Source organism: Podarcis filfolensis (genome assembly GCF_964270895.1).
Source record: "Podarcis filfolensis genome assembly, chromosome: 10".
Lineage (NCBI taxonomy): Eukaryota > Metazoa > Chordata > Lepidosauria > Squamata > Lacertidae > Podarcis > Podarcis filfolensis.
The window spans coordinates 38,010,964-38,030,594 of NC_139612.1; the positions used below are offsets into that span (position 1 = coordinate 38,010,964).

Here is a 19,631-nt window from a genome sequence, read left to right on the forward strand (position 1 = left end):
ATATTTGGATTGCCAGCCTATTAGATCATTTTCTGATAAACAGCATAGTTAATGAATGGAGAGAGTAACTACCTACCTTCAGGAAGAACCTGCCCAATAACAATAATCCATCAAGAAAACTGACAATATCCTCTGATCTATTGCCTGCAAAGCAGGGACTTGATGGAGAGTTTCATTCCTTCTGCTCAGTACTCCAGGAGAAAATCAGTGCAATTTGAATATTTCTCAGGCTGTGACACCTCTCCAAGATTCCTGGTTGCGTTCTGTTTCCCAGAGGACGGCAGCTTGGTGTTCCAGTGTGCATACAGCAGTGAAGATAAATAGAAAAAGGCTTGAGATAAATTAGGGATGGCTAAGTTAAAATTGTCTCTGCTCCTGACTCTCTCATCTGCAGTCTGAAAGTCTGTTTTGCTGTGAAAAAGCTAGATGGCAGGCTGCCTCAGCGAGTTCTTCTTAAGCTACAGAGAGCATTTCAATGAAGAAAATTTTTTCCCATTATCTAAGCTAATGTGACTGAAGCTAAGTCTAGTTTTTAAAAAGTGTCTGCTGGCATGAAATTCATTTTACTGTTGCTTTCTTTCAAGCTACAGGTCAGAAAACATGTTATTGGGCTATATATTTCTATCTAAATAGAGCACTTCAACTTTTCAAGGTACAGAAATGGTATCTAGGATCTTTTTACAGCTTTGTTCAATAGCTTAAAAGGTAGTCAATTTCCACTTTTGCACCTGTGTGTCTTTCATGCTCTTCAGTCTTTTAACCTAAGCTTTATTTCCCGCCACACAAGCACACTTTACTATGTCTCTACAAATATAACAATCCAGAAATTAGGGTAATGGCTCATTATAGAACACTTATTTAGGGTGAGGGGAGGGGCAGAGGCTTGTTATGCTTTCAAAACAAAAACAAAGAAATCCCAACCACACGAACAAAGAAATAAGCGTTATTGAGAATCTGCCATTATTTCTTACATGAAGCATTGATACCTAAAATTGCTCCTGTGGCCTGAGGGGAAGATTGGGTGGCAGTCCTGAGAGCTAACCAGAAACCCAGGCAGCTAGTTGGGAATTTCCAGTCCTGGGGCATGGATGTCCAGATCCAATACCTCCTCAGGGTCACTGGTGATGTGGAGATTCTCAGGTCCAGTGTCCAGTCCAGGCTGAATCCTGACACACAGATACATATTCCCATTACAGACAGTTGGCTTCCATGAGGTGGAAGCAGTAAATACAGTGATACCTCTGGTTACATACGCTTCAGGTTACATACGCTTCAGGTTACAGACTACGATAACCCAGAAATATTACCTTGGGTTAAGAACTTTGCTTCAGGATGAGAACAGAAATTGTGCAGCAGTGGCGCAGCAGCAGCAGGAGGCCCCATTAGCTAAAATGGTGCTTCAGGTTAAGAACAGTTTCAGGTTAAGAACAGACCTCCGGAACGAATTAAGTACGTAACCAGAGGTACCACTGTAATGACTGAGGGGGCAGAGCTGTTGTATTCAACCCCAATTCCTCCGTATGTGCTAATTCACTTTAAATAAAGCTTGAAGAGGACTTTAGTGATGAAATATATGTGCATGCTTAATGTTTAGTAAGTCACTTTCCTGTCCGATCCTAGGCTTCATAAACACCATACATTTAAAGTATCCCCCTAATAATCCTGCAAACTGTAGTTTACCCCTCACAGGGCTATAATTTCTAGCACCCATGCCAATCTACCTGTTCCCAGGATTCTTTGGGAAGGTGCTTTAAATGCAGTGCTTTTTTTCTTTAAAAAAGTTTAGGGTTACTCTCATTTTCACTTAAGAACATCACCATTTCATAGTTCAAATCAGGAAAAATAAAGATGGCAAATGGACAAAAGGCCACCATCGGGGGTAGCAATGGAACTGATGATTCACTGTGCTAGAGAATAAACTAATTTTTTTTAAATTATTTTAGTTTCTTCTCCCATTAGGTTCACAAAATGTTTAGGGGTATGCGTACCCCTGCATCCCACCCCAGAAAAAAAAAACACTGTTTAAATGTATGGTTATATGTAGCTTTACATCTTTGGGTATCTCCCACTCTCAGTCTCTCATTGTCTGACTGTCTCAGTCATCCATGTTTTAGCTGCGTAGTATCTGGAATAAAAGCCATTGTGCTGTTGAAAGCGTGGTGTTTCAGCCTTGCATTATTCAGGCCTAGTCGCTTGAGGGCCTGCAAGTCATTAGGGCTAAACAAAATGAAGTTCAGTTATGCTCTCTCAACAATACATAATAAAATATATATGGAATGGCTGAATTAATCTTAACTGTGGAAGCAAAGCCTCTCCTTGTGGGGGTTTTCTCTATCTCTTTACTTATTCACAGCATTTCTATATCACCCATTAGCAAAAAAACAAAAAACAAAAGTTCTCTGAGCAGCTCACAAATAGTTTTCATGGAACCAACATAACTGATAAGACTAATGACTTCAGTCAAGTCAAGTGGAAGCACATTGAACTCTACACATTTCAAATATAAAAATAAATCTGAATGGTCCTTACATTTCAAAGATCAGCACTGGAAGGTAGATGGGCATCTTCAGTTCTTTGCATCGTGATGCTGAAACATTAAGTAAAGATAAAGGTCAGCAGGGGAAAGTTTCGCTCAATTAACATTTCTATTTCCTTCTTATGCCTGAAGGGCTCTCCAACTTCCAACCATCAACAAAGATACAGGGGGCCATGCATGAAGTACTGTTGTTATGTAACATCTATTCATTTCCCCATAGACCAAACATGCAAGGAAGATTAACAGTATAGTCCTTATAGGGGTTTACCTGGAAACACCATAAACATTTAAGTCCTTCTGAATTCAGTGGGGCTGATGTCCCAAGTACCTGTGTTCGAGACTGCAGCCTTAATCTTGGCTGTATGCTTTCTCCCTTCCATTTAAGTTTAGTCCTAATAATAGCACCCATTTTTGCTTTTCTTAAAAAAACAACAACAGCTCAGTGTAAATGAAATGTTTAGCTGACCAATATAATCCTGGCTTCCATTTAATTGTATTTTGCTGCATCTTATTTTTTGATGTTTTGTCGTGATTTTGATTTGCTGAATGATGTGTAAAGATCAGAACAGCAAGGTAAAAACATTAATAATAACAAAAATAATTTCATCTATGACAATGGCATATCTAGACAAATAGAGAGGGAGGACATTTTAAATACAACTGTGCAAGAATCAGTGATGTAGATAGAGAATCATTCAGTGGCTCTATTTTTTAGTGTGCAGTGGTACCTCGGGTTACATACGCTTCAGGTTACATACACTTCAGGTTACAGACTCTGCTAACTCAGAAATATTACCTCGGGTTAAGAACTTTGCTTCAAGATGAGAACAGAAATCGCGCAGCGGCAGCAGGAGGCCCCATTAGCTAAAGTGGTGCTTCAGGTTAAGAACAGTTTCAGGTTAAGAACAGAGCTCCAGAACGAATTAAGTTCTTAACCTGAGGTACCACTGTATTCTGCTTTTCTTTGTAAAAATTCAAATTACAAATTAACTTACAATTAAAACCTGGATCTACACTACACCTTAAACCTGGATCTACACTTCAAAGAGGCCACCTTGTGACTGCTTCTGTATTGTAATCCACCCTGAATTCATGTATAGCAGAGGATCCTAACAAAATGGATGATAGCAAAACCATCAATGAAATTCCAGTTTCATAAATCTCCCCCCTTCAGTTTTCATAGAAATGCATTTTGTCACTAAATACCATTGATTCTTCAGTGCACTCTTTTAAGGACAACTACTCATTCCAAGAAGAAAAAGAAGAAGAAGAAGGAGAAGGAGAAGGAGAAGGAGAAGGAGAAGGAGAAGGAGAAGAAGAAGAAGAAGAAGAAGAAGAAGAAGAAGAAGAAGAAGAAGAAGTTGTTCCAGGTGAAAGAGCTTCAATGTACAGCTAATAATCCCCCCTCCTGGAAAAAAAATGACCTGCATTTGCATTTATTGTGCCCCCTTTCAGCTATTTTCATTGAAGAAAAAGATCAAACACAGACACAATGCACACGAGATGTACGTGCATGCCAAATGCACAGAGAGATGTGAATTGGGGTGACAGTACAAGAAGCAGAATTGGCTTTGTACTCTTCAATGCTCCTCCTACAAAATGACAATATTTGATTCCCTCCCACTTGCAGTTTTCATGCCCAACACTGTCATTACAGCTAAATAAATACACTGCAGCATTTAACAGCAATCTGGCCCAACAGTAAATTGCTACCTAGTACATTACTAATATTTTCATAAAATAAGATAAAAAGCACAGAATAGTGTTGCCTTAGAACTTTGTGCTGAACAATTGTGATAGCGTGGGTGGGAAACTGTATTTTGCGACAAAGCCTGTGGAAATTCAGGGCTCAGTCCCAACCCCTGACCAGCACTCATGGAAGCCACACTAGAAGGTGGGGTAGCAGGGGGGGGAATGCCCTTCTGCTATGTCATATGATGGCAGCAAGGCTCACATGGGATCCAAAAGAACCTGTGCTGACCTGCCCACCCCTCTCTCCTGAAATGCCCTGTTTCATGGGTTTCTGCCCATTTGTTACTGGCAAGGATGCCACTGGAGGTAGCTTCCACCTTTCTGCCACTTGGAGAGGTGCAATGGGACATTCCTCACCAGTAGGATGTCCTCACTGTCTGATGGTAGAGCTTGCTCCCCTACCAGTGGAGGTCAAAGACCTCTTGCTTCATCCAAGAAGCTAATCAGGGATTTGGGTTGCTACATCAGAGAATTTAGCTATGATCTGCTGGAGATGTCCAATATACACAGATTCAACCATGTAAAACGGGAAAGTGTTTGAATGGAAGACTAGCATGGTGCTAATTTAGAGCAGCAAAAGAGAACATCTATAAAGTGACATGAATTCTACTCATATTGATCCAAAGAAGCACTCCAACATATAATTAGCAGAGTAAAAAACTGAAACATGTTGCAGGATTCCCAAAAATAGAGCAAGGGCAATTGTATTTACCGGTAATCCAGCAGAGTTTACTACTGCTACTGAAGGTAAATGGGCATAATGGACATAAATCCAACATATTCAGGATTGGCGCTGTCCATAAGAAATCTAGTTGCAACAGACTTAACCTAAACTTAAAAAGGTAAAGGTAAAGGACCCCTGACCGTTAAGTCCAGTTGCGGACTGTCAGCTAGAAACTTCCAGCTTGCACTGGCTTGTATCACACAGAGAAGCTTCCAGAACCCTCTTGAATCAGTTAGAATAGGAAAGATCTTTACACATCAGAGTGTCACCTTGGGATGATGCTTAAAGGCCAATAGGGAACAAATTTGGTGGTCTGTGGTTTGGTCGTTGTTGTGGGGGGGGGGTCAACAACATTGGTGCCTAAATAGGGACAGAGTTAGGTTATCCTTAAATAAATACATCATTAAAGAAGGCTTTTAAAAGAAAAATGTGTTAAAAGATCAGATGGAAGTGTGGGGTGGGGAGAAATCACCATGGATCCAAATTTACTTAGCAAACAGCAAGCTTGTTTTAGCACTCCCTGACTGTTATGGCTGCTGTGAATTAAATTCACACAGGATTTTCATTCTTCCAGTTGAAAATAAAATTGCTTCTTTCGGCGACAAATTGAGTGTATGTATATAAAACAAAAGAAACCCCACAATATATTGTATATACATTCAAGTGTATGTCAAATAAAGACCATAGCAGGCAATTGGAACATTTTTTAAAAAAATCAACCCTTTTTTAAAAAGCCACCAGGAATGTCAAAGTAATGTGGCGCTAGCTGGGTTTGAAACCATGAGAAACAAAGTCAACAGAGACTTTATAGAAGCAGTTTTCACTTCCTGAAGAGAAGCCTCATCATCTGATTTAATGATGCTGTCACAATAGCAAATAAAAAGGGTCACCAGTTACATTAGCACCATTAAATACCATAGACAGTTTATTTTTCCTTGTGGAAGAAGAGTCTCATAACAGCACAACAGGTTGTTGTTTTTAAGGTGTTGTCTTTCTTTTTGTTAGTAACTCTCAATAAACAGCAGCTCATTGGCTCAACTGTCATCTCCTTCATTCTACACCTATTTTAGATGCCACAGCAATATGTAGAGTTTTGGGCTATGGTCTTGGGGACCAAGGTCCATGCTCACCCAGCCCTGAAGCTCATGGAGAGCTCTTGGACTAGTCAGTCTCTCAATCTAACCTACCCACTGTGTTGTTGTGAAGATTAAAGGGAGAGAAGGGAGAACCAGGTATACCACCTTGAGCTCCATGGAGGAAATGTGGGAAATAAATCAATAACAGTAACCACCACCACTACCACCACAGCAACAATTGAATGGCTTCAATACCAGGAAAACCATTTGGTTTTCTCATAGCAAGGCCAACCATCACAATAGTGATGGATATGCAGAAATCCCCAGGTATCAAACCTGAACGGTTTTGGCCTTCTGGAACTGAACAATAACATTGCATATGCTTCAATCGAGGGTTGGACTGCTGTGCTGGCCCTACCATTAGATGGCTGCCCAGGCAGCTGATTTAGGGTGTCAAGAAGGGTCAGCAAATTATTGAGTTATTTAATGTATTATAATTGTATTTTTTTGAGCAAGGAGGTAGAGAGATGCTTGTGGGGTTCTTACCTTTGGGTAACAATGTAATATGGCTTTTCTTGGGCACAATGCCTCTGGACAGAGATGGGGTGGCATTTGCTTCTCTGCCTCAGGCAGAAAACGGCTTTAGCCAACCCTATCTCTGAAGCAGAAGAAGGAAAGGCAGAAGCAGCAGCCCCCAATATGCCATTGCAGTCACCTATCAGGGTAACTATATAGAAAACAGGGGGGGGATAAGGGGTTTGCATGTGGGCACTGTGCATCTTGACTTGGTGAGAGGACATCAGGAAGCAAAATGTCTAGAGCTTGCCATAATCTTAGGGACAAAGGCACATGAACAAATGGTTTGTGTGAGCTGGATAGGGTACCTGTTGTGTGTCACCCCTCCCATTCCCAGGAAGGTTTAAACAAAGAAATGGGAACCTGATGGACTCCTGGTGCTGTCCCAACCATTGAGCAAGCTGGCTAAGGCTATCCAAGTCTAACAACATCTGGAAGGACACAGGTTCACCATCTCTAGTGCAGAAGGTTATGAGTATCAGGAATGTGCATTAGCCATCTCACCTATGATGTCATTTGCTGCATACAAATGACATCATAGGTGAGGCCCAGGCCCACTCCCTGTGAAGGGCAAGCTCACCGTGTCTGAATTGAGCCATAGTTCCAAAGCCATGCAGTGTTCTGGGTGTGCTCCTGAGGTGCAGAACCATCTTATTTTTTTTATTTCACTTGATAGCTTTTGTTATTCTAAAATATATCAACCCACATTGTGAAGGAAATTGTCCTCTGCAAATTTCTAATGCATTTTATAGTTAGGGTAATTCTCCCCACCCCCAAATACTGCATTGCTAGGTAGCAATGACATGCTTTGTGTGTGAGGACCATATATCAATTTCGTCCCTCGAGTGTAGTTATATCTGATTTATCAGCGCCTTCAAAGTTGCTAATTCCTCTGCAAGCTGCATCACCCTCCTCACTCAAAATCTATTTATTTTATAATATGTTTGCAGACAACACCCTGAGAACAGTCTGCTAGTAAAACCCACACACGCACACACAAACACAAAGAGGGAAGATTTAATGTGCCCTCAAGGATTCCTGTTGTCTGATGGACAGTAGCAATTAATAGTTAGGGCTAAATAATCTAATGGTGCCAAGGAAATAAGTGCCTAGTGAAATCATATTTATTTATCTTTCCTGCTAACATCAAAACCATTAAGATGAAAGGTTCAAAATACAAGTGCGCTTTACTGATATGAGCTTAGGAGAATCAACACTTGAATGTTGGAATCTAATTATTAGGCATTTTTAGCCACACAAAAACCAGACATCGCCACCGCATGCTATGTTAGATGCAATACAGTAGGCAAGAGAAATGGCACTTAAGGGTTTGCAGATTTAATTTCATTTTATGCACACAAATTTGGGAAGCAATAAGGTTTGTGAAATATTCCGTGTGGCTAAATGAAATTCTGGTATAACATTTTCCATTCTGAATGCTTACCCAAACCCTTCTGCCGGGGGGCGGGGATTGCCTCAGGGCCGCACAAGGCTAGTGGGCCCAAACTATTGATTCAGCCATCTTCGGCCCTTGAGCTGAAATAGGTTCCCCACTCCTGGTTTAAAACTTTAAAAATAACCAAGGCAGCTTTTCTTGTCTCTGGATCCATTTGCTGCATTAATATAAGATGGGCTATACCTGTCTTGCCAGTTGTACATTTGAAAAGGATCTATGGGTCATAACAAGCTTGACATGAGTCAACAGTGTGATGCAGCAGCAAAAAAGCTAATGCTATTCAAAGCTGTATCAATAGAAGCATAGTGTCCAGATCAAGGGAAGTGATAGTACTGCTGTATTCTGCCTTGATCAGACCACACCTGGAATACTGTGTCCAGTTCTGGGTGCCTACTTTCTTTGTTGACTAAACAGTGATGTATAAGATGCACTTGGAAGTAGAACAAGTAAAGTTCTGTCATTAGATCTGTCACAATGTCTTATGGGAGTAAAAGTATGTAAGGAAACAAAATATCATGTACTTTGATATGTGATTGAAGGTGTTCCCTGATTTTATGCTATTTTGTAAAACCGCCTTGGGAGACCCTTCTTGCCATAACAGATTGCCTAATTAAATTTAATCAAATTTAAAATAGCAGGTGGTATGTAGGGACTAGTCTGATGCAAATTGTAATCCTTAATGGGTGGTAAATAAGTGGGATTTGGGGGCAATTCAAAAGAGCTCTGGCAGTCCCATTCTCTTTTCTAACTGTATTTCCACAATGAATGCAGAAGCTACAGTCCATTTCCCATTTCAGGTGTTGAGGCCAATGGCCAACATAATAATGAATATCAAAATTACTCCTTTATTGGAAGATCTGCAGTCTGGATGGTTAAAGATGGCTTAATAATTTTCTGAGCCAGATAGATATGCTCCTTTTTCCTCATTTGGGGGAAAGTCACTTAACCTTAGTTGATTATGGTGTGGAAGTCTATTTTCATGGTTGCAAGGCTTTCAAGTCCATTAACACCGCTTTAATGAATATAAATAACTAGAATTACATTAGAAGTAAATTATTTGCTTCCCTTGTGTAGAAAGCAGGATGATATTTTGGTAATCAAATATGTTGCGAAAGCCCCAGTTTGTCATCCAATGGCTTCTTGTTGCATTACTGGAGGGGCAGAGCTACTACATCTGTATTGCTGCAGTTCGACAGAGCGAGCCCTACAGTGAGGCAGAATGAAGCAGCTTCCTCAGGCAGCAGATGCTCTGGGGAGGGTAGGAGGCAAAGGCAGGTAATAGAAGATGTAGCATACCCTGCACTCAGTGGTAGAGGAGGCTGCTCCATTGCCAGCAATGAAGTACTATTCAGTTGCAACCCATAGAATCCTAGAACTGTAGAGTTGAAAGGGACTCAAAGCGTCACCTAGTCCAAACTGCTGCAATGCACTTAGCTTTTTGTATATGGACTGGGCAGGAAGTACCACTTTCATCTTGAAAATGAAGTTCTTAAATTGCCCTACTGGACAAAAGGGTGGTGACCAAACAGGATTCAAGAGACTAAAATCTGGCTAGGCAAATTTGTTTTAAATACATAGGCAGTGTTTGCATTTCATTATATGAAAGATAGAAGCAAATGAGCACCAAAAAGAAATCAACAGCACATTACAAATGAAGGCCACCCTTGCAGTCATCCCCAAAGATGTCAAAGGATGTTCACCTAAGCACGTTGTTCCTTGTTCAATTTCCCATCTCCTCCTTTCAAATGTGGTTCGTGTAACCTAGGGTTCATCCATACTTCCACTTGTCCCATACCTTGAAAGCAGCTTGGACCCTGCTTTCTTGGACCCAGAAAGAAGGGTCTGAGTTGCTTTCTGCTTGTCCCATCTGGTTCTTTTCAGGTGTAATTAGACTGTAACTCACATCAGCCCTGACCCTTAGCTGGGCTTGATAGGAGTTGGAACCCAACACTCTCTGGAGATCACCATGCTGGATAACCCTGCAGTACTGAGTAGACAGAGGGGAGCAGGGAAACCACTATCCATGAGGCCAGTGTGCTAATGGATGGAAAATGTTTGCAACCAATTTGACCAGCACTATAGCCAAAGGTGGAGGACTGGATGCTAAAATGGAAAGAGCCTGTTGAGGGGGCAGAGTTTGGTAGCCACAGATGCCCTGTCCTCTGCAACACTGGCTCTGAAGCCCTTGGCTTTCTTTAAATCTCTCTTTATAAAGAGAGTTGCTGGGTCTCCCAGTTTATTAAAATATGCCAGTTACTTTTGTTCTTTCGGGGTTTGGATATAGGCATATACGTGCACAAAATAGATTTGGCTGTGGCCTTTTATTAAGAGGGACGAAATCTAGGAAATTACTTTTGCATTGGCCTTTCAAAACAGTCATCTGCTCTCTGCTGTGCAGAAGTTGGAGAATTTTGTGTTCAAATGAAAACTGGGTAATTGAGATAAGTGGTCTCAATTACTCAGCTTTCATTTTGAACACAAAACACCTTACTGAGATAAAAGGCCTTCCTAGATTATCATTTTTAATGTTCTATTTTAAATTATACACCAGATAGCCTGGCCCAGCAGCGGTAGCCCAATATCCTGTCTCTATAATGCATGAGGAGATTTCTGTCTCTTTTGGGGGGCTGTGGCTTAATGAATTTGCTTTACACAGAAAGAGGGGCACTCAAGATAGCAGACAGTGAAACAGGAATGAGTCTTAGGAATATAGGAAACGGTCCTATACCAAATAAGACAATGGGTCTATCTGGCTCAGAACGGTTTACACTAGTCTTTCTCAACCTTGGTTCCCCAGTTATAATAATAATAACATTGCTGTTGTTGTTGTTTATATCCCACCGATCTGGTTGAGTTTCCCCAGTCACTCTGGGTGGCTTACAACATATATATTAAAAAAATCAAACATTAAAAACAAAATCTCATATACATGCAACAAACCAATAAATCAATAGAAACCAGTAACAGTAGTAATAACAATAATAAACAGTTTACACTTATATCCAAATTAAAGTAATGGCCAGCCCCAACTAACAGTTAACCAACACCAACCCAATAAAAACAAAACAGAGGAACCAAAATTAGAACTGTTTAAAACATTTTAAAACATTTTAGCCAGTTGCCTCAACCAAAGCGTTGTTCCAGCAATGTCCCAGTGGCCTCCTAGGAGCCTCTTTTAGCTGTTCAGGGTGAGTTCAGGCCCCCTGGACCAGGTAGAAATGGGCCTTGCAGCAGAGAGCAGTCTTCTCTCCAGCCCTCACAGCAGTTATTGTTGGACTACAATTCCCATCACTCCTAGCCAGAATGCCGGTGGTCTGGGATTATGGGGGTTGTGGTTCAAGAACATCTGGAGACCAAAGCTTGAGAAAAGCTGGTCTACACCTATCTCATACCCTCCAACATTCATCAGATGAAAATGGGGAGGTTGCTCACTCCCCCCCCCCAACTGACCCTCCTGGACCACCCATCCCCCCCCCCCGATCCTTGCAGAGCATTTCTTATCAGAAGAAAGGCAAAGGCCATCACTACTACACCAACAGGACATGGCATGCATGCCACCCACTGTCCAGAGAAAACCTCTTAATCCTGATTTTATTTTATTCTTTGGTAGATTGACAAAAAGAAAACAAAAAATACACACCAACAAATAAATTTCGGAAAGGGTCAAGATTAGAAGTGAATACACAAAGTATATATTTTTTTATTAAAAATAAATAAATAAAGACTTCATGCACTCTGCTCTGCTCCCCATTTCTTCCTGCCCCTCAAAGCTGGCATGTCCCACAGGCCTGGGCCTTGGCAGTGGCAGCTTTTCCTCTTCTTCACCCCGCTTTCCAGCAACCATTAAGGGCTGCGAAAGGGAGGAGACCAGCAGCAGTGGTCTTGGAGAGCCCATGAGAGGTAACAGGATGCTACCTCACTGTCACTGTCACTCAGGACAAGAACAGACTCATCCTCTTCTCTGAGATCAGTGGCAGCAGCACTGGCAGGGAAAATAAGGACATTCCGGTATCAATCAGAAACCAGGATGACTTTCATAATTCCAGGACTGCCCCTGGAAAATCAGGACACTTGGATGGTACATGATCTTCCATGGGGCTCCAGGGTATCAGAAAGGAATGTTGTTCAGGTTATGTGCGTACCTGCATTTCTTGGTTTATAAAAAGTCTTTGATCAATCATTCTGGGAATCAAACCTGGGTCTTTCTGCATGCCTACCACTGAGCTAGGGCCCTCCCACATAAACCCATACTGTTTTTCACAAGTTTCAAAAACAAAAAAATCCCCACTTGACACAGATTAACTTACCCAGGCATTCAATTAACGTAAAACTAGCATGATTATTTTGAAGTGTGAGCCATGCTCAGAACATGATTTTTTCTTCTTTTTTTGGCAAGCCTGCAAACACTCCGTGCATTTTTCATTTTTATTTTTTTGCCTATCTACCTGGCTCAGTGCTTGCTGGGTTTCTGTGGTTAATTAGAATGTGAGGATTTGAACCTGAACCTGTTGCCAGCTTCTGCACATTCCTTGACTTAGTATAAACCTCCCCAATGCATATGGCAGAACAAAATATGCTATGGAATAAAGCTGGAAAGGAAAACGGGAGAAAAGCTGCAGAGTGACGGGTGTATCAGAAAGGAAACAAGCAGCAGAGGAAAGCCCTGTAAAATGGAATACCGCAGCACAAGGGAGCACTTTTTTATATACCAGAGAAGATAATCAGCAAGGCAGCACAGAGCCACACTTTATCACCAGACACAGGCAGTACGGCAAGAAAAGATAGGGTTTCCATGCCAGATAGAGGCAGCACAGCGGGTTTGGCAGCACAGAAGAGCACTTTTTATAACAATGCAAACAAGCAGTGTGGCAGCCCACAAGATACCAGTGGGAGCTGATTAAATAACTCTGGGCTTCTTTCTGTCTCCCCCCCTTCTTCTTTGTCTTTTAAAAAACATGTCTTTTTAAAAGTTGAGCATTTATAAAGGTTAAACTTTTTCCTCACATTCACCTTTTCAAAATGTCAGGGGAGTTGGCTAGACTCAGAAAGCAAGTGGCCAAGAGATGCCACACATTCAGATATGTCCTTGGTAGCACTGGCCGAGGATACTTTAAATGCTGTCTAGAGGTGTAATTTTGACATAGAGCACCTACTTTGAGTGCAGAAAGCCCCAGGCATCTCAAGATACAGCTGGGAGATACTCAGGATAGATAGATAGATAGATAGATAGATAGATAGATAGATAGATAGATATAGTTTGGTCATGTCTGTACAGAATCTTATTATCTGTAATCCTCCAACCTGCTCAGAAAATAATACACTTTCTCCCCAAAATATTCTGAAAACTTATGACTCAGTTTTATGCTATTAAGCTGGATCAAAATTGAACTGTAGGCATTCAGTGAAGAAAATTGGTATGTACAGTTCGATGTAGCCTCACTGATTAGTGACATATTCAAATATGACAATCAAACATTGCTGAAGGTTGTATAAAAGAGGCTGTACTCTAAAGTGAAATAAGCAATTCTGTAAAAAATTGGCACATATTAAAATGTATGACATGAAAATGATGTTCAGAAATGGAGTGAATATATATATATATCCTGTTTGCAAACTGCAAACCAATAATGGATTTCAAGCACCAGGTTTCAAATATTTTGTTGAATTGCAACGCCTCCTCTCTCCCTACCAAATTTTATTCAGACCTACCAGGTGTATATAAGTATCAATGCTTTTTTTCTCTCCTCCCCCCCCCCCTACTTTTCAAGAGACAAAAAAAGGTTTTGAAAATATGGTGCAATTCCAAGTAATGTTGCTGGTGGTAAATGTAGATTAGCAGTGCATTCCTATTCACATTATTTGGAAGTAATCTGCATATTGCAATGAAACCTACTCCCTGGTAAATGTGTATAGTAGGTGTGGGTAACCTTTGACCTTCCAGAAGTTGCTGAACTACAGTTCCCATCATCCCTGGCCATTGGACATGTTTGCTGGGGCTGATGGGAGTTGTAGTTCATCAACATCTGGAGGGCCAAAGTTCCCACATATCTGGTGTATAATATTGCAGTCATAACCCCTCTTGCCTGGGAGTACTCCCCATTGAATTCAGTAGGGCTCACTTATGAAAGACATGATTAGGATGCGGTAAACCTATGTTTAATTTTGCTGATTTAATTATTTCAATATTAAGGAAATCATTTTTATATACATATGGATACTATGATAATTCTTACCTTTGCAGGCATGGTTTCTTAAAACAATCTGCATACAGTTCACCATTTGATGAACCAGAGTGCTAGAGTAGGCCCTGGCTGTAGCAAATTTGAGAATCTTTATCTCAGGATTTTGGGGGTTCGAGCCCACAAAAGGTTCCTACATTGCAGGGGGTTGAACTAGATGACCCTTGTGGTCCCTTCCAACTCCACAGTTCTAACAAACATGTACCGTATTTTTTGCTCTATAAGACTCACTTTTTCCCTCCTAAAAAGTAAGGGGAAATGTGTGTGCGTCTTATGGAGCGAATGCAGGCTGCGCAGCTATCCCTGAAACCAGAACAGCAAGAGGGATCGCTGCTATCACTGCACAGCGATCCCTCTTGCTGTTCTGGCTTCTGAGATTCAGAATATTTTTTGTCTTGTTTTCCTCCTCCAAAAACTAGGTGCGTCTTGTGGTCTGGTGCGTCTTATAGAGCGAAAAATACGGGTATTTGTTTTGGCATCTGAAAGATGGCTATAAAGTCAATAGGTCTGACAAGAAAACCCAATATACAAATTGGGCTTTGTGGTGATAGGCACTGTAACTTGCTTTTACATGACGGTTGCCTCAGGCTGCATTGTTAACCAGATGATTAACAGTGCAATCGTAAGCATGTCTGCTCAGAAAGAAGTTTCACCCGGTTGAATGGAGCTTTCTCCCAGGACTTGTGTAGGATTGCTGCCTTATTTCTCATTTCAGTAAGTTCAAAGCTTGCACTGGTAGGAGGAGCAAAAGAGCTCTTGAGACATTGTAAAAAGTGGGTCTTCCAGCACTAATCTGACTAGCAACTAAACAGGGAGCTGCTATAACACATTCTCCTTTCCTTTTTCATTTTGAATTATCCTGCGGCTAAACATGTTCAGTTGCAATGCTCTTCATGTCCAACCAATTTGCTAAAACACCAAGGAGCAGCAGACTCTTCTGCTGTCTCCAGCCATATCGCCTGGGTCTTTTTAATTAACAGCTATTAGCCCCAACAGAGTTCCAGGCATTGTGCACAACATAACACAACTGTATTGTAGCACTGTACAGAGAGTGTTTCATTTGTATGCCTACCTTCAGCAAACCAACCACCAATTAAGGCTGCAATTCTATTCCTACTTACCTGCAAGGAAGCCCCACTGAACTCAACAGACCTTACTTCTGTTCTGAATCAATGTCTATAGTTTTGTGCAGTTCAGTTCCTTCCTTGGACTTCCAGGTCTATCGCAGCTGAAAGTGAAGTCATTGATATTATTGATATTTCTAACCCCCCCCCCCCGGATCAGTTCATAATGCAAAACAAATAAATGAAAATGTACAATTGTTGTTGTTGTTGTTTAGTCGTTTAGTCGTGTCCGACTCTTCGTGACCCCATGGACCAGAGTACACCAGGCACTCCTGTCTTCCACTGCCTCCCACAGTATGGTCAGACTCATGTTTGTAGCTTCGAGAACACTGTCCAACCATCTCGTCCTCTGTCGTCCCCTTCTTCTTGTGCCCTTAATCTTTCCCAACATCAGGGTCTTTTCCAGGGGGTCTTCTCTTCTCATGAGGCGGCCAAAGTATTGGAGCCTCAGCTTCACGATCTGTCCTTCCAGTGGGCACTCAGGGCTGATTTCCTTAAGAATGGATATGTTTGATCTTCTTGCAGTCCATGGGACTCTCAAGAGTCTCCTCCAGCACCATAATTCAAAAGCATCAATTCTTCGACGATCAGCCTTCTTTATGGTCCAGCTCTCACTTCCATACATCACTACTGGGAAAACCATGGCTTTAACTATACGGACCTTTGTCGGCAAGGTGATGTCTCTGCTTTTTAAGATGCTGTCTAGGTTTGCCATTGCCTTTCTCCCAAGAAGCAGGCGTCTTTTAATTTTGTGACTGCTGTCACCATCTGCAGTGAACATGGAGCCCAAGAAAGTAAAATCTCTCACTGCCTCCATTTCTTCCCCTTCTATTTGCCAAGAGGTGATGGGCCCAGTGGCCATGATCTTCGTTTTTTTTGATGTTGAGCTTCAGATCATATTTTGCGCTCTCCTCTTTCACCCTCATTAAAAGGTTCTTTAATACCTCCTCACTTTCTGCCATCAAGGTTGTGTCATCTGCATATCTGAGGTTGTTGATATTTCTTCCGGCAATCTTAATTCCAGTTTGGGATTCATCCAGCCCAGCCTTTCGCATGATGAATTCTGCATATAAGTTAAATAAGCAGGGAGACAATTGTTACTATTTCCTGAATGTGTAGCATGTCCTTTGTGTGGTTTCTGGCAACCAAACCCACACTATGATTCTTTCTCTGCCTTGTGAGACCATTGTGATTTGGAGGTCTGCCTCGATCACCTGATATAACCGTAATACAGCTAAAAGTTAGTCAACACAATGTAGTAGTTAGAGTACTGTAATTGCCTAAGGCCAGGGAGACTTGAGCTCAAATACCTCTTCAGCTATGCAGCTCACTGGGTGACCTACAGCCAGTTAACATCACTTAGCGTAACCTACCTAACAGGGCTGTTGTGAAGATGAAACCAAAGGTCAGAACCAAGTTGTTCTGAGCTCTTGGGAGAAAGGGCAGGATGTAAATGCAAAACAAACAAACAGAAAACCCTGGAATGCACTCTCCTAAATGTGCTGCACAGTCCTAACTACATTTACTCAGAGGTGTGGTCAATGGCACTCACTCCTTTGTAAGCATGCATAAGATTGCAGCTGTCCAGAATACTCTGAAATGTGACTGTCTAGCACCTTGGAAACCTGATAATATACATTCCACACGTCAGTTTTCTTCTAGAGGTGGTCATCATCAAAAGCAGATGAAACAAAACTCTCACCATTATCCACCCAGCCCAGTTCTTAATTTTCAGCCTCAGCCAGTCAATTATATAAGCCTTGATTTGGAACAGTTTGCCTGTGCATCTTATCTGTTTCAAGGAACACAGATACTTTGAGAAACTGGGTACAGTATATCTTTCAGCTTGGCCAAAGTGATGTTATTTCCACTTAACAGGCATATGCATGTATCTACCAAGGCTGTTTTCTCCTTTCCTTTAAATCCGTGCTTTGTCACCCTAATAGAACCGTCTTCTCCTTTGTTCACCACCAGGAATATTAAAAAGCTTTATCGGAGCTTCAGTTAAAGCTTGCGTATAAAACATATTGTAGTTAGAAAAAACAGTATTTTTCTTCGGAGCTTGCAAAATTAATTGAAATCTGAATGTGCTGCCTTTCACTTCACCCTATGTCATTATCCCACCAATACAATAATCATTGCATTAGCATTCAGCCAGTAATTACTTAGAACCTACAAGGTCATGTGGTGTGATGGTAGATATGTCCAGTGGCATTAAGTTGCACATTAATCCTGCTAATTTATTTGCAGAGGGAACTGAATAAATGCTCCTCCAGCTGGATTCTAGATCTGTAAAGAAGGGAAGAAGAAAATAACTTACTGTACTGCAAGCTGATCCATAGCTATTTTAGATTACACTGCCCCCGTTAATAAGGCACATAACCAGAACTGTCAATAATGCAAGACATAAATGACACAATTTAGATTTGAATGCAAATACAACTAGCATTCCTATTTTATCATTTGCATTTTCAAATAAATAAATTTAAAGGGCACTAACTGTATCTATGGAAATACAGGGGTAATAAACATGCTTGATTTTTAAGATCAAGTGACAAGTCTATGGCTTCTGGGGCTTTGCCTCCGTTTTGGGATACCCTGGGTTTGATGGGTTGGTTCCAAAATTACAGCACAATCCTAACTGTGGACTCAGCTACATTAGTAAAGAAATAGCAATTTGAAGGCGCTATAAACATGCAACGTCAGATGGCACCAGAGAGCAGGAAATTTTAAAATGTGATTTTCCATAGAGATTTTTTTCTTTTGTTATAACAATCTAATTTGTGACTTATTTACAGCTCCCCCCCCCCCCCGTGCCTAGACCCAACCAGTGTCTACTCAGAAGTAAGCCATATTGAATTTCTTAGGGTTAGGATTGCAGTCTAATTCATGCTTAATGTAGATCTAATGAGATCTATGCAACTCACATTAATCCACATTTGTCTCATTTATTTCATTGGTTCTACATTAAGTAAGGATCCATCTAAGTATACCAGTCCAATTGTTCAATTGTCCCACACAATCCTCATTTATTTCTTTTTTATAATCCCTTTTTGAGATGCTTAATCAGTTAACATAACCAAGAGACAATTGAACATTCAAAGATCACGCAGGGAGTCTGAGTGAAAACTCAAGTGCCCCAAAGTTTTAAAAAGGCTGAGTCTTAACTAGTACACATCACAAATTGATGTGAATTGACAAAGCGTGTTCTCCTTCATGGAGAGCACATGTTGCGGTGGGGGCCGCCAGGACACTCCAAAGTTGGGGGGCGGGCTAATTGATCGTTGGCCACTGATGCGATTGGGGCTTCCCTTGTTGTTGGGAAGAAGTTAATGTTGCCATTTATTGATTGACAGCCAGAAATACTAAAACTCCTTGCATGAGGCTAGGGCTTCCTCTTTTCGCCGGTGCATTGGATTGCCCGTCCCTCCTTCCCTAGAATAGGGTTGTTCGCTTTGACCTTGCTATGCCTGTCATGGGGTCGTCTGCTTTGGAGCGGGGGCCTGGTAGGAATTTTGTCCATCTGGCTGATTGGCTGGGGCCATTTGGTTTTTGCCTACTGCGTAGCAAATCATCACAACTTGTAAGGTTCGCGGTTAGGCATTGGTTTATGGTTTGGTTGGTTGAGGGGCATGGATTGGCTGTGCCTGCCCCTCTAATGCTGCTGCTGCAAGGGATTCCGTTAAAGGAATTGGGAGCTAATTATTGCTTGTCTACTCTGTCAAGGGGGCTCGGGCCATAGCAATGAGCTCCTGGTTGCATTTGGGGTGAGGGCAGGTTCCCTGCTCCGCGTAACCCCCAAGTGTATTCCCCTATTCTGACTTTCGCATCGTGCAGAATGTCAGTCTGTCCCCCATGGTGGGGGCAGATAGTCGCAACCAATGCCTATGCAACCACTCACAAATTTATATTTTAATAAAGTTGTGGCCAAAATTATGCCAAAAATCTTAAACAAAAATTTCTGTGTGATGTGTGAGTCATTGGGGTGGACCTGGGGACCTTGACACGCAAATTCTACGTTTTCTGCATAAGGTAGATGAGAATCCACAAGGCAGTTGAAATGTTCCCACCTTTGCACAGGGGGCAGAGCAGTGTGCCTAACTGAAATGGGGAGTGTTTTTCATGCATGTGTTTGCCATTTGCCAAGC

At 41.5% G+C, this 19,631-nt stretch overlaps 1 protein-coding gene across 1 annotated transcript in view; it reads right to left on the reverse strand.

Annotated features, from left to right (window-relative positions):
* Positions 1-435, reverse strand: part of MGAT4C (MGAT4 family member C) — a 320,040-nt gene extending 319,605 nt beyond the window's left edge. The window contains exon 1 of the mRNA XM_083573463.1: positions 77-435. The gene's annotated coding sequence lies outside the window, so the exon portion shown is untranslated. The remainder of the gene's footprint in view (positions 1-76) is intronic.
* Positions 436-19,631: the final 19,196 nt, after the last annotated feature.